This window comes from Camelus dromedarius, chromosome 7, assembly GCF_036321535.1.
Source record: "Camelus dromedarius isolate mCamDro1 chromosome 7, mCamDro1.pat, whole genome shotgun sequence".
Classification (NCBI taxonomy): Eukaryota; Metazoa; Chordata; class Mammalia; order Artiodactyla; family Camelidae; genus Camelus; species Camelus dromedarius.
In genome coordinates this window covers 57070264-57087436 of record NC_087442.1, presented here as the reverse complement: position 1 = coordinate 57087436, position 17173 = coordinate 57070264, and the positions used below count along the sequence as shown (strand labels likewise).

Sequence of the window (17173 nt, the reverse complement as noted above, 5' to 3'; positions counted from 1 at the left end):
CCATTTTTGATTAATGTTGCTATTTCTATTTGATGGCTTTGCCTCAAGGTTATAACTGTTTTGTGAAACATAATGCAGTTTAAGTTTGTTAGGATAGATCAATTCCCCTATCAGATAGTCATAAACACTTATAAACATCTTTTAATCTAAAAGTTACATAATAATATATTTCACAGGCTGTTTAGTGTAACTCATACTAACCAGCCATCAATGTTTCTGAAACTGTCTATAAAATATTTGTATGTGAAAAATGATAAAGCAGCATATAGGATGTTTAAAAATTATATGGTAGATGGATTAGTGTATTGAATTCTGTATGAGGCCTTTCATGATTTTTAATAAGAAAAAAGACGCTGCATGGTAAATGTCCTCAAAACATTATTTTGTGGTACAATATCTTATATGTAAAACATGACTTCGGGATTCAAAGATAAATACCAACACAGTCAAACACTGACAATTAAAGGTCACTTGCAATCTATACATATTTATATCAGTGAGTGCTTCTTTGGGGACTGATATTTGGAGAGATACAGTTTGGTTTTCAAGCAGCTAAACTTTTCAGATGGATGATTTCATTTGGTTCATGGCTGAGTAAGATGTCAGAAATCCAAAGGAGATCTTTGAGCAATATTGATACTGGCTTATATAAATCAGTATAAATACCTTGTAATTAATGCAGAAATTGACTGATAAAAATAAAAATGTAGCCAAATACATCTGTCAGCATATGCAGTACTTATTGTAGCATATTAATCAAATGAGTCAGATTGCCAATAAATAAAGCATTACCATATTTCACAAAAGATATAAAAAATGAATCTAAGATTTTACATCATCTAGAAAGGAAAAGTAAGACAAAAGTTTAATATGCTCTCTGGGTGCAGAACACTCTGTTTACTTGAGGAAATCAGTATCATTATTATTTCTGTCAGTATCCCATGGTTTAACTGGTAGTATTTGTTAGATAGCAAAATAAAAGGGACTTTTGGAAGATCCACATGACTTGAGAGAACAGTATTCACATTGATTCTAAGTACTATTAGCTATTTCCTCACACAATGGTAATTTTGAAAATATCAGGACTGAGCAACACAGTAGAACTCAGTAGGGACTCAGTAGTGGTGGTGGCCCAGATCAATCAGAACACCATGATGATCTTTTGTCCATAATACATGAAACAATACTCTTCAGGGAAGAAGTGGATATATTCTGTAGCTGGGCTGGGGTGAGGAGAAACATGGATATTTGATAATTATGCCTTTGTGTGAAATGAAAGGAAGTGGCATAGTGAGAAAAAAACTTTACTCTCGTAATGTCCACTAGTAGGAAATATAACAGTGCGGTAGACATACTAGTTTTCTTAGTCTTTATATCATTTGAACTTACTACGGCCCTTGAGATAATTCATATGTAATAAGTATAGTGTGATTAAATGGTATGGAGATGCAGGCCACATTAAATGTATGTGTTATTTTAACACTCATTACTCATATGTGTGTATATGGATATACACACCTAAATTATGCGTATTTCCTTTCACATTTGTGTCACATATAATATACATAGTTATTAGCCTTAAAGCTAGTGATCCTTAAATGTTGACAATGCCTAAAGCAATGATAAAAAGCTCATAAATTCTTTTGAAATAATTTGTGTTTATAACTCTTACCAGAATGGAGTACTATTTTTAGTAGGAAGTTGTATCATAGTTTAAGTGTATATATTTTAATTTTACCACTTTTACGTTAGAATGTCTTATTCATTAAAGATTTTCTTAGAGCAGGCGATGATTTGGCCTGAGTCTTGAGTTCTAATCCTAAATGCACCATTAACTTGTTGGATGACCATTCAAATGATTTCAAATCTTAACTAAATTATTTTGGGAAACAGTAATCCTTGCCTCTCTCTTCCTGCATCATTAATTTTTCTATCAAAATGATTATTCACATTAGTCATAAACAGTAACAATTACAACAGTCCTCTTAAGCCTGTGCTTTTCCTTTCACTTGATACTCTACTACAGTACTGCCCATAATTGAGAAGGTCCTCTTAACAATTTATCTGTGTTTGGAATAGTCAATTCCTTTGTTCTTATTCCCTCTTAAACCTGTGTGTATCTGCTGTCCTCACCAAGCAGTCAAGGAAATTACTGTCAAGATCACAATGACTCACATTGTAAAATGGAATGCTTAATTCTCAGTTTGCCTCTTACTTGACCTAATCAGTTACATTTGACAGAACTGATGATTCCTTTGCCCTTGAAACCATTCCTGCTCTTGGATTTCCATCTCCTTTTGGTCTTTCTTTTATCTTGTCATCCTTTTCTCAGATTCTTTTGCTTAGTCTTCCTTATCTGTTCAACCCTTAGATGTTGGAGAGGGCAAAGCTCAATCATTGAACTTCTTTTGTTATAGCAAAGCCTCTATTTATTTTAGATGCAGGACTTTAAAATACCAGTGTATTAGCAAAATCAAATCAGGACACAGAAACCACATTGCAATTTGAGCAGTCAAAGTTTAATATAAATAATAATTATACATAACACAGGATTGCTTACTATGGGGAAAAGCAAACTAAAGAATACAGGAAGGCAAATATAAGGAGTAGCCATCTAGGTATCTGAGGCTGACAGAGCACCCAAGATAGAAACAATATGGAAAGGGACTTCTTTCTCCCAGGGATAAGATCCAGATTTTATTCGAGAATGTGTGGCCATGGTCAAATAGTTAGGGAGAGGTGTTGCGTGTTTCTTACTGCCTCACTGCAGAAACCTGACAAGAGGAGCACATTCCCAGGAATAAAAGCCCCTCCTCCACCAGGGACCCTTCAGAACCTTCCAGAAGGAAGTGTTTCCAGGTACCAGCTGGCAAGGGACAAGTATGCTAGTGTTACAAGTATGATAAACAAAGGTGGAGATGAAGCTGAAAGGTGATATTTTTGATAACTGATACAACTATCTCTTAAGTTTTTGAGTGATATACATAAATGCACATATGTTTATACATTTAAGTAATAAATATAAAGCTCCTTATGGATACCTATATAATTTTCCATATTCTGTATTTATATGTGATATATCTCTATATATCTACCTATTTATAAAATAAATAAATGTGCATTTATATATCTCTGCACTCTTCCTAAGCTCTAGGCTACTATATCCAATTACCTGCTTGACATCTTCACTTGAATGTCTAATTGAAATCTCAAAGGTAACATGTTTGAAACAGAACTTTGGATTTTTCCTTTAAACTTTTTTTATCTAAAGCCTTCCCTATCTTATTAAATGACAAATTTAATTTGTCTATCTTCCCAATTACTGAGCTCAAGAACTTCAGAATCATCCTTAAAAACTTCATTTCTCACTTTTAAAATCCAATCTTTAACATATCCTATTGACTCTACATTTAAAAAATTTCTGACATTTAACCACGTCTTACCATAATCAACATTGCTACCATCATGGACATTGCAAGCATCATCTTCTGCCCACTTATTTCAGTGGTATCCTAGCTTATTTTTCTGCTTCTGTCCTTGCTTCTCTAACATCTTAGAGAAACAACTATTTTGTGTATCTTTAATAATTTAAAAAATAGGACTGTGTTGTAGGTACAAATATATCACGTTCATTGTATTAATTGTAGTAGGTGGTTAAATACAGTTGTCATATAAAGTATGTATAAAGACCATAATATTTCATATATTATATAATGAATATTAAATTGTAAATTTATCATAATTCTGTTCATCTTGTAGAATAACTTTTTTAGGATAATTTAGGTGCCACAGATCTTTTTCAGTGCCACAAAAATTAGAACCATTATTCCTTTTCCCTCATGAGATGTTTTTTTCAGAAAGCTAAGGAATTCAAGTCATTCCACTAACCACACAGCACAATTAATTCCAGCACACACAAAAATAGTCAATGATGATGTTATATTTTCCACTTTGAGTAATTTTAAGAAGTAAGACCTAAAGCCACATTTATCTCTATCTTCTAACTTTTGAGGTGACTCCATAGTGTGGTTGTGTCTGTTTACTAGTAGCAACTGCAAGGAATCCATAGTTAAATTACTCTCTCAGCTTTTACTGAACCTGTACAATAGGAACATTTCACACATCATTGGAAAGCCAAGGAAACCGTTTCCAGATTATCATCATAAACTCTGAAGGACTGCTCACAGGATTGCTTGCTTAACATTAATGTTACCTTCTTTGAGGGCTTCACTGACCAGCTTATTATCAAGCTTACTGAAACATACTTGATCAGCCACCCTTCTGGGTTGGCGTAACACTGTCTGTAGTCCTCTATTGACACTTCATATTTTGCAATAATTATAGCATAATCTCTTACAGGTACACAGAAATTCTCATTAAATATGTATGAAAATTTGTTTCTAAGTTTTGTTTCTGTATTGTCATGTGTCTTCTTGAAACACTTTAAAATGTTCAAATTTACATAATTTTCAGTATTATACAACAAAATTAAGGAGCCAGCTTTCTTTCTTTGTAGATTTGATCTTTTGTATTACACCCAACATGGTGTAAAAGTGAGAGTAAGATTAATCTAAACAGTGACTATATGTCTTGTACACCTTTGTTATACATGTTTTATAAAAACAAGTGCTTGATGTTAAAACATTAGTAAATTTTCAGCTAATGTGACTAAAAACAAACCATTATCAATATTTACATATATTCATTGATTATAAATTTGCTTTTTATAAATTTTCATGTGTTTTCTTCACCGAATAAAGTGTCTGGTCTGATTCAGCTCTACAACTTTATGACCTGTCATAATGACTGATATGGAAGTGACAGTTAAATGTTAATTTAATTCATTCAAAAATAATTTATTTGGAGTTTTGGTTTAAGAAATGGAGAAATGGCTTTTTATCTGACTATCCTATCTAGAGATAACAATTATAATCTCTGTAAAAATATTAAAATGTATATTTGAAGATATTGAAAAGTAACTCAAGCAAGCAGAAATGAGGACATCTAATTCTCAAAGTAAGAAAACAGCATTGGGTGAGATATATGTTTATATGTCTCAAGAAGAAAGCTTCTATTCTCAAAGTATGGAGTCCAGGACTGTAAAAGGAGCTATTAAGAGAGAAAACTAGGAAAGGGAAGGATTCACAAAGGAGGATCCAAAACTTCTGTAATATACTCTACTTAAATCCTATACATATCTAGAAGGGAATCTAAAAGTCCAAGGGAAAACAACAGCTGAATAGTTGAGCATGAAATTGAACATCTTCCCATTGCAGTGTGAATTTGCCCATATATGAGATATTTGGTAATAAATACTATGAGTTTTATACTGAAACTTTAAAATGACCACATTTTAGGATTTGTGACTAAATTTCAGGATGAAAAGTTGTATTTCAGAATAAAACCAAAACCAAGACACCCTTTCTAAAAAAGTATAAAGGCAAGACAAGCCATCAATTGGACAGATTGCTGGAAGGAAAATCTATCCACTTCAGAGAAAGATAAGAATCCAAAGCTCCTATAATGCTTCATTTACGATGTCTGACATACCAAAATAACTTGAAACAAACCATTGTTTCATGCAAAAATGGTGGGAGTGACTCAAGGTCAAGGGAAAAAGTAGTCAATAGAATCTGACCACAAGATGCCTCAAATGTTGGAACTAACATACAAGAATTTCAAACTACACACACACACACACACACACACACACACACACACACACACATATACATACATGAAATAGCGTATATATAATAAAACTATACTAAAGAATTTAAAGGACGTAATAGTCATCCTGAGTAAATACATGGAATAGAAACTGTAAACATGGAAATTCTAAAGCTAAAAACTATGATTTCTTTCTTTTTGGAGAAAAAAATTACAGAGCAATTTAAACAGAATATTAAAAGATATTGAAAAGAAATCTAAAATGTTTCAGTTAACCCAAAGGCAATCAGGAGAGGAGAAATGAAGAAACAAGAACCAAGTGGTATAAGTGGAAGAAATAAAACAAATGGTAAACCTAAACATAACCACATTAATAATTATATGAAGTATCAAGGGATTAAATACTTTAATTAAAAGGCATAGCTTGAAGTTGGCAAACAATGTCCCTTGGACTGGTCATCTGTTTCGGTAAATAAAATTTTATTGGAACATTATTACACCCATTAACTTACATATTGTCTATGACTAATTTTGTGCTAGCAGAACTATTTGTAACATGTGACTCTTAAAAAGAAAATCTAAAATGTTAGAGACTTGTGGCCTTTTAAGAGGATGCTTGCCAACCATGGAGTAGTTAAAATGCTATTTGGCTGTTTCTTAAAAGTTTGAACATGCACCTACCTTATGGATCTGAATCATTTATTCAAGAGCAATAAAAACATATAGTCACAAAAGATTTGTATACAAATGTTTGTTGCAGTGTTATTCACAATAGTTTCAAACTGTAAATGCATCAAATATCCATTAAGTAGAGAATGGAGAAGCAGATTATGTTATATTCATGTAATGAAATACTACTCACTCAGGAAAACAATGATACAGCCACTAGGTGAATCTCAGAAACATCATATTGATTAAGAGAAGCCAGAGGGGAAAAAGTACATACTGAGTACATTTATATAAAGTTTAAACATATGTAAGATTAATATATGTTTAATAGAACAGTGGCTATTTATTTGTGATTGGGGATTGATTAGAACAGAGCACAAGCAAGTTTTCTGTGATGACCAGAATATTGTGTATTTTGCTTGGGTTGTTCTCGCAGTGTATACACATCAAAACTCAGAGTTCTGTAATCAAGATCTATCCATTTGAGCTTAAGTGAATTTTTCTTAATTAAAAAAATAGAAAAACAAAAATAGAAAAGCATTAGAAAAATACTTTAAACCTAGAATTCTAAATACATTACTTTTGACCATTCAGTAGTTTTTTGGTACAATAAAATGTTAATTTTATTTTGAATACTGGTTTAAAAAAATGACAAATTGTCCTTCAGCAGATGACCTAAATTGTTCTTTTCTTGGAAAGTATTTTGCTATTATTAGTCTTATTCACTGACTTTGTAATACATAAAGTGGATACATTACCACTTGTCTGTTCGCCTGTTGCATTGAGTCTAGCTTGCTTTGTTTTGTTTTTCAATATACACAAACTATGACTCTTTCAGGGATATACTTTGATTTCATTAACAAGTGCATATTTGATCTTTGTCTCTAAATTTCTCTAATGTCCTTGGAAATTTTTTTAAAATTTTGAACATTTTTGAATAAACTGTAGAATGCTATGAACTTTATAGAATTTAATGATATCTGTAATAACAAGTTACTAATAAGACATAAAATTACAGTGATGTACCAAGAAAAACATTTATTATTATAATTATTACTGAGGGTTGAGGAATAATTTGAATGAAAACAGTAAAGTGGAAAAATCTCACCGTATCTGTGAGTGAGAGAAAAAGATCAAATATTTGGATATTTGTCTTAAGGTAATCTTGTATCAAGGACTTCCAGAAAGCTAGGGTTGGCAAAACTGCTAAATAAAATGAAGAGCAATGCCATAAAAGAGGATTTTGTGAAACTCTTGGATTATGTTAAAAAAAAAAAAACTCATATTAAAACTCACTATTTCTATTCAATTTAAACTATATCTTAGTTCTCTTTCTACCAGAAGTAATGACTTTGAGTTACTGTGTGTGTGAGAGTTGGGAATATGCAAACACATTTATCTGTCTACTTTGCTATAACTTTGTACTGTTCATCAAATTCTAAGTCGAGTTCTACTATAAACACATCAGGAGAGAAGTAGGGCTAGCAGGCGGTAGAATGTGGACCTGGTATGTTCCTTACATAACTGGCTCTGTGTATACATTTGCTGTTCTCTTTTACGATTACGTGCAGCTCTACACTATAAAAAGAAAAGCAACCTACTGTTTAAAATACATTTAGGGAGCTATGAAGGTCACAATTGAAGTGTGAATTTATTTTAGTTGATTTGAGTTTCAGTTCTAAATGCTTTTACTTTACTGTGTAAAATCTGTCTCTCTTGCTGTTTTGAAAATTGAACTGTACAGAGAAAGGTCTCATTTAATTCAATATTACTTTACTTTTATATATAGTCTTCCTTTAAAATCATGTTCCAAAAGGCTGAGTTAAATAACGCTCTTTAAAGCGAAAATTAAAAAGTAAAGTTAGGGAGAGAAAAAGCAAGTGTCCACCAAAATGGTGAAACACTAAGATGGATAATTTTAATGTCATTGTCCACAAAGACACATCTTTGGAGGCATCTTCCTTATTGTTGAGCCAGCACAGGAAGAATCGTAGCTAAAGTACCTGCAGTATTGTTATATAGTTTCTTCTGTCTTTACCCCCAAAACTTTCAGGCCCCTTCTTCAGAAGTACCATATTTAGTAAATAAAAATACATAATACCAAGTTAAATTTGAATTTCAGATACACAGTAGATGCTTTGCTTTATCTAAGTATATGCCATGCAATATTTGAGGCATACTTATCCTTAAAAATATATCCACTTAATTTACCCTGATGTCCTATATTTTATTGGCATCCTATTTTTTCTCACACTGGAATACTCAGGAGAAAACAAGGTGGTGGTATTTTATGATGATCAATGGCTAGAAGAGAGATCAATGTAAAATCTTGCTGAAGACTCAGTTTGTTAAATATAACTTATATCAATACAGTTTGGCAAAGGGACAATGAGTGTATATTAGAGGGCAGGGATGGCTTTACATTGTAGAACTTCTCTACATGACTATTTCTAGAGCCAGGTTGCGATGACACTCTCTCATATTTGTCTTTTAACTGTCAAAATTCTGGGTACTTCCAAGATCCATAGCTCCTTGGTACTGGTTTGACTCTGATTATACAGACACTTGCTTCTGTTCTGCAGATCCAAACTACTTACCCAACCACAAGCTCCAGTTCCCAGGACCTTTAATCACCATAAAACCCTATCTGGTTACTCTTTCATGAAACACAGTAACATCATCATCAACAACAATAGTGCTTTTCTCTATAAGTCTACTTTTTCAGATTTTTTTTAAATAAAAAGAATTTCATTGCCAATATGTTTCACTGTATTTTTTAAAAAACTATTCTCTTTAGTCACTTATCAGACTAAAACTGATGATAAGTTATCATAGTTTTTCAGGCTGATGATACTTTCCATTTTCATATGTAGTGATTAATTCAATAGAGAATATACTTCCCTTAACAAGTAGGCTTATCATCCAGGACAGATTTATCCATCCTATTAGGGGATTAATGGTACTGTGAATATATCAGGAACTCAAAATGCAGACCTTTCTCTAGAATATTTTATCTACTCTTGATAAACCCTACTTAATTCTACCATACCCCACACACTTTATTTACCTTACCACAGAATTTAATCTCAAAGTATACTACAACATTTTATCTTGTGAACTTATTTACCATTGAGAAGGATCAAAACAATATGTATGGTAATGACATTTAGAAACTGATATTTCCTAAAACCTAGAGTTAGCTCACTGCTATGGAGAAGAAAACCTCTGAACCCCACTGAATATAATTAATACAATCAGAAGCTTTATAATTAAAAATAAAAGAATGAACACATGTGTAATCATCCTTAATATTGGTATCTGGCAAGCAAGCTTTTCAGGATTCATTAAAGAGTTTCACTGATACTCTGTAATAGGATGTGAATAATAGGATTAATATAGCTATGGGCAGTGTTAGGTCAGCTGGCAATAGATCAATCCAAAAAGCACAGCATATTAAAAGGATTATAGATTAGCAATTAGATGGATTCACAAACAAGGAATAATAGTTCCTTGAGCATCTCTAAAGGTTAACAGAGATAGAATGTCAGTTTTTTTCAGTTTATAATCCAGCAGTGTCTGAAGATGAAAGAAGAGATAGGATTTAGGCTATAAGTACAATTGACCTAATCAAACCAAACCATCCTTTAGTATCAGCATCTGGACTTCAGAGGGAAGAGATCTTGGTATAAGGTGAAAGGAGCATTTGTGATATAATAATGAAATAGTTTGAAGGACAAAGGTTTAGGTGTTAGAATTCTGGGAGACATGTCATAATCAGTTATTCAGATCTTATATTCAGCATTAAGCTTCCAAGCATTTGTGAGATCCCATGGTATGTGTAAGTGAATTCTCAATTTCTGTGGGTGAAAATCAGTGCTGTGCATTACGACTACCCTGTTCTATTGGAATTTGGGCTTGACACATACTTTCAATTTATGAATAATATATAGCTATCTGAGTGTCTGCTTTGTTTTCTACTAAGATATTTCCAGCTGATGGTGTTATGCTGCTTTTGATTATATCTTATACAGAGAAAGCCTTTTGTAAGAACCTGCTCATATTTAGGATTTGATTTTTTTTTTTTTTAACAATTTAAAAATTGATGTGTAAGGAATTTGCACCAAGGAGCTATTGTAACTAAACTGTTTCCGGGAAACAGTTTTTTTGAATGCCCTTATAAAATGATACAAAATTACTACCGTTTAGCAGTGTAGAGTATAGGTATATATAGTATTTATTTGCTTTAACAATCTATATAAAAGCCTGGGTTATATGCCTGCTGTATCACGCAAAGAAAGTATGTGGAATGGGATTCATATCTCTAGTGGGTTAACCCCATTATTCTGCTCTTCACCTCCCGTGAAGTGTTTGCCTTTCTTGATTAGGCAGTTTGGCACTGAAAAGAGAAAAGTTTAGTGTTTAACAGCCAGGTGTATGCAGTGGTGCTTTCTTCATGTGTAAGCTTCTCCATGGCCTTCTGAACTCTGCTCATCAATTTCAATTGGAATTGAGCTCACAAATTTCCATGCGCAGTTTGACTCACATATTCAGGTACTTAGTTCTTATGTCTGGTTTACTGCATATAATTGGTAAAGGAATGCAGCCTATGAGTAAGTCAGTCAGGACAATATAAAAACTTACAGTCTTGGTGTCCTATTTCAAGTTTATTCACCAATTACTATGTTGCATCAACTTTTGTCAAAATTGGCACATTTTGTCTTGATTTTCAGTGATGCTAACACAAACTTGTTAGGTATTTATTTGAGCATCTAAATTATTTGATAATTATCTGCTTATTTTGAAAGAATAGATTACCAGACTTAATGTGGAGTTTTGGTATGAAGATTTTTACTAAGAAGATGCTTGGTTTTTTAAAAGATAGTAGAGTGACTCTGGGCTTATTTGACTGAAAATGTTCAGAACTCATTGCCATACACATCCTGTGGGATATGTGCCATCCAGGGACTTTTCTGATACTTTATTCTTCATAAACATTAAAGTGGGGCTCTATAATGCTATAATGCCTGGAAATAATAAGTAAGGGAATAAATGAATGAATAAACAAAAAACAAATACCAATTAGGAGTTTGGAATTAACATACACACACTACTATATATATAATAATAAACAGGGACCTACTATATAGCACAGGGAACTACATTCAATATCTTGTAATAACCTGTGATGGAAAAGAATCAGAAAAAGTACATTTGTATATGTATAACTGAATCACTTTTCTGTACACCTGAAAACTAATGCAGCACTGTAAATCAAGTATAGTTCAATTTTAAAAAGACCCCAATAGAAATTTACAATTATTTGTTATAATATCACTCAAATGGGTGTTTTAAAATTTGGAAACTATTATGGAGATGGGGTAGCTTACATAGTAGGCATATTGGCAGATATAGAATATATATTTTGGGTCCCATAAGACACCTAAAGGCTCAGACAGTCATGCTTCAGGGCAGCTGGGATTGAAGGAGAAAGTTGTCTGTGTGATTGTTGGTAGGAAGGGCAAGACCAGATATGGACAGTCCCCAAAACTGGAAGTCAGATGTTCAAATGTCAGGAATGGGTTTGCTATTAAGCTGCTTTTCATCTAGGCAAATACTTTTTATGTATAAAATATCACATAAGGTAATTTGGTATATATTTATGCTACAGGATTGGGCTTATCATTAAAAACTTTATTCTTTACAGAATGTGAAAATAATCTTTTTTTGATTTCTGGAAATATTTAGGATAACTTTCTCAATTACTTTGTTAAGTTGTTGATCTTTTCAGATGTACTTTCCCTGGCTTAATTTTCTGTTAATTTTTTATATAAATGACACTGATTTCATGGAGATTTTCAGGTTTAATTAGAATACAACTACACTTAATATACTTTGGTGATTTTTAAAACAATTTATATTTATTATTTTCTTTTTTTTAACAATTTATAATTTTACTAGTTATTTATAACTTACATGATTTCATTTTATTTCATATTTTTAAAAATTGATATTAAGTTTATGATTTACCTATTAGAATGCATACACTTAACATTTAGATTTTTTGCTCAGTACTACATAAAATATAGATACTGAATTTCAATTATTATATTTCTATTTGATTTCATATTTTATTTTAGTTTTTATCTTTGAATTATTTTTGTTTAGGGTAGTCTTAGAAGTACTAGTAGTTGGTTTTATGTTCGCATTCCAAAACTAATGTCTGATTTTATTGTATTATGGTGGGAGAATATAGACTACATAATTATATAATTTGATTATTAAGATTTTCTTTAATAGGGTGAAAACTGTTAACAATAAGAGGTTAATTATTTCTGCCTCTCAAATTTAACATATCAGTTTTATTATCAATTTAGAAATGCTGTAAAGGTAGTTGCTATCCTAAATCAAAGAGCATATTATAAAAGGAAATCAGGGAATTGAGGGAAAAACATATGATAAAATGGACCAAAATTTCCACTTATCTAATAGGACTGGAGTGTCATAAAATACTTCTCAGAGGAAAAGCTTTATAATTAAGTTACACAGGTGCTGACTGAGTTGATTCAGTCAGCACCAGGAACAGGGAAAGTATATGTCTGGCAATGGGAAAGCGTGAAAAAGGGCACTCAGGAGAGAGAGCATCTAGGAGAGGAAGGGTCTAGTTTGACCCCAGGTTTCTGGATTGGCTGACTAAGTGGATGATATACTTTATCAAGGTGCAAAAAGAGGCAGATTTAGAGAATGAAGATGTCAAGTCTAGTATTAGCTGTCTAACCATGCAGTCATATCATTATTTGTACTTTTCAAAGCAGTTTTAATATATCTGAAAGATGCCAGTTTATCCTTAAAACAGTGCAAGAAATAAGGCAGTTAATACCTCCATTTTACAGATGGAGAAGATTAATTGAAGTGATTTGCTGAAGGTCACATAACAACTCTAGAGTGGACTCAGGAATCAAATTCTGGTTTCCAATTTACAAATCCAACAATTTTTATGTTCTACAAGAGATCCCCATTGTAACTGTTTAACATTATCTTATGCACATGGGCTTATATGATTTTGAAATGAAGTAGATGCTTATTCATGTCCTTTGATATATATTCAAATGTGTTTATCTATCATCGGAGAGAAAAAAGTTGACTTCCTGGCATAGTGGAAACTAATGATATAACTTCTTTTTATAGATATCTAATATTAAAAATTCCTCATTTTTAACTTCAAGGGAGACTGCAAATGATAGACAAAATAAAAGTAAAGTTCTTACACCATGACACTAGTTCTAGAAAAGTTATTTCTAAAGGCAAGAATTTAGCTTAACTGGTAAAATGAAAACCACTCCTTACATTACAAATAGCTTAAATCCGTAGTCTCGTAACCCCCCCAGCCATGAACTTCAAAGCTCTCCCGGAGCAGTCCTGGAACAGGTTTCTTATTTCCCATTTGAACTTCTTAATCGATCTTTTCCACTACCTACTATTCATGCTTTGGAAGCAGAAGGAAATACGAATCTGACTTTTAGCTGAATCAGACAAACAAAAGCTAGGAGCTGGAGTGAAATCTGCCATTCTTCCCAGCTCTTTTTACACTAACTCTGTAAAACTTTGAGCTCTAACTTCTTCATAATAAATCAGATTGAATTTGTCATTTGCAGTTGCTAAGAAGTTTGTACTTTAAAAAGTGGATGTATTTGTGTAAATACAGTAGCAGTTTAATAAGGAACACAAGAAAATGGGTAGTGCGAAGACACACTGAATGTATTAACTCCACTTTATCTTGACTGTATATGTATTATTTCAAAAACATACATATTTGTGATGGAGCCCAACTTACCGCAATGGTTTGTGTTTATTTAATTCCATGAGGAGCAATACCTAAGATTTAGGATTGTAAAGAGGGCAGAAATAACTTGAGATATGAGACAGAGTGTATTTTAAAAAACCTGAGTGGCTTTGAACAGAAATTAATGTGTCACAATTCTGGAGTCTCAAAAGTCCAAAATCATGGTGTCGTCATGGCCTTGATCTCTCTGAAGCCTCTAAGCAGGTATTCGTTGCAGGCCTTTCTCCTAGCGTCTGGTAGCTCCCTGACACTATCAGACACCTGTGGCAGCACAACTCCTATCTTCACATGGCATTTCTGTGTGTGTGTATTTGTGTGTATGTGTGTCTGTTTCCAAATTTCCCCTTTTTAGAAGGATATCAGTCATACGGGGTTAAGAACCCACTGTACTCCAGTATGACCTCATATCAACAAATATATCTGCAGTGACCCTATTACCAGATAAAGATATATCCTGAGGTACTAGAGGTATTGAATTTGGGGGAGATGACACTTTTCAACTCATATAGCAGAAAGCAATTTGCAAATATGTCAAAATTTTAAATGCACATAGCCATTAAGTCTATAGATGAGCTCATACATGTGGAAATGCAGCAAACATAAGAAATTAATTGCAGCATTGACTATAATAGTAAAAAACTGGAAACACTAATGGATGACTGAAGAATAAAGAAGATATATATATATATATATATATACATACATACACATAGGGATATTACTGAGTTATACTGTTAAAAGAATCAAGCAAGGTGTACAACAGTTTTATGACATCTTACCATTTGTATGAAGATGTGTTTGTGTATGTATACACACACAAGCTTACGAAAGCATATCTACAATATTTTGCAGCTTCTCTTATGAAAAGGTGGCATCTATTCCCCCTCCCTTCAATCTGGGCTGACTTTGTGACTAACTTTGACCAACAGCATGCAGCTGAATTCCAAGCCTAGGGTTCAGAAGTCTTTGTATATTCTGCTCTTGCCCTCTTGGCTTCCTAAGACCACCATATGAAGAAGTCAGGCTTAGCTCTTCTAGGATGAGAGACCATGTAGAAACAAAGGCCCAGCTGGACCACCAGCATCAATTGCCAGAAATGGAAGTGAGGCCATTTCCGACTTTTCAGCCCCATTTAAGTTCCTGATGATTGTGACCTTTTGAGTGAGCCCAGACAACATACACAGAAAACCACCAAGGTGATGCCAGCCCAGCCCAAATTACTAAAGAACAGAATCATGAGTAAAGAAAATGGTTGTTATTTTAAGCCACTAATTTTGGGGTGTTGTACAGTGTAGCAGTAGTTAACTGATGCACACAAATGTGTAGATGGGTTCATATGTGTGCATCTGTGCACAAACACATACACATGTACATGTTTGTAAATAAATAGAATATTTCTGGATGTAGATGCAGGAAAGGTATAACAATGGCTGCCTCCAGAAAAGAGAAAAGGATGTTTAGGAAACGAAGGAAGGAAGGGAGACCAATCATATTATTTGTTTTATTGTGTGTACTCTGAATCTTTCAAATTTTGTGTCATGTGCACATATTATCTATTCACAAATTAAGTAAAAACTCAGTACTCTACTAAGATATCAAGCAATATATATTGGCAGCTTATTCTTAATGAATATGAATATTCATATATTCATCCACATACAAATGTGGTACATACCACATTTAAGAAAAAAGGAACAGACCGAGGGAATACTGGAGAGGGAATACTGTAGAATAGCTTTGCTGGAGAAATAAGTTTCTGAAGTCTTTTAATCCTAAAATCTCACAGAACCTTATCAGAAAGTGAGTCAGCAGTGAGGCTTGTTAATGAGGACGCAAGCAGTTTCAGCAGAATACTCAGTGATATTCTGAGGATGGACTGAAAAATCAAAGTGGATGACAAATGTTAAAACATCTAATACCATCTTTTAACAGTCTCAGTCAAAAAAAAAAACAAAACAAAAATAAAAGCAAAAAAATACAAAATAATATAAACCAAACCTTTACTTTGTAATTTAATATTGCTATATTATTAGAATAATACACATGTACTTAGCATAGAGTGAACAATTCCACACAAAAATACAAAGATTACATGTGTGTATGTGTGTGCGCCTGCCAGACTGTTCTATTTATCAAACTATTAATTAGGCAGAATGTCTGTATCACAGATTTTCATTGTGAAATGTTGCCTAATGGGAGTAGGAAAAAAATAGAAAACACCAGCATTGGAAAAAGTTCAAATGGCTGGTGATTAGTGGAATGGGGGTAAGAGAATAATTCCAAGTGCAGGCAAGTAGTGAAATACATCTATATAATTCAGCTAATTAGGTAAGTTCTATTCAAAATGACAAAAATGAATATTAAAGTTTTTTTTCTCCAAAATCTTCGTTACAGGGGAAAAGTAAGTTTTATTATATGTCATATACACACTTGATTTTGCTAGGAAAAGAGCAAATTGTTCCCTAAGAATAAGATGTTCCCAGGAAGGCATGCTTTATTATTTGAAGTTCTGTGCTTTTAACAGTCACAGATCTATAAATTGGGCTGATCATTGAAAAACATGATTTTAATAAATGGCAAGAATTACGTTGTTGCAGTAATTCTTTGTGTTAAAACATCACAAAAATGGAAATTACAGAGGAGAACATAATGAATTAAGAAGTAATGAAACTGTAATTTACTGTTTTAAATACCTATTATGTGTCAGGTATTTTATACTTATTATCGAATCTTTAAAACTATCATCCCTCCAGTTGCTTTGATTCTTGCCTTTCCTGATCTCAGTAATTATGGATATATTTGCCTCAAGAATATTTCACAAACTTATCCCTTTCTCTCCATTTCTACTACTTTGACCCCCTTCTAGGCCACCAAATTTACCACACCTTTCTCTTGTTTCTTTGTATTTTGTCCTACTATTGATTCTCCATGTCATTGCAAGTTGATCTCAAATCACAGCTAGTTGAAACTCTTTAACAACTAACCATGGCCCTT

At 32.8% G+C, this 17173-nt stretch overlaps 1 pseudogene; it reads left to right on the top strand.

Moving 5' to 3' along the window:
* Nucleotides 1–2707: 2707 nt before the first annotated feature.
* LOC116154130 (large ribosomal subunit protein uL6-like) overlaps nt 2708–17173 on the top strand; it is a 65475-nt pseudogene continuing 51009 nt past the window's right edge.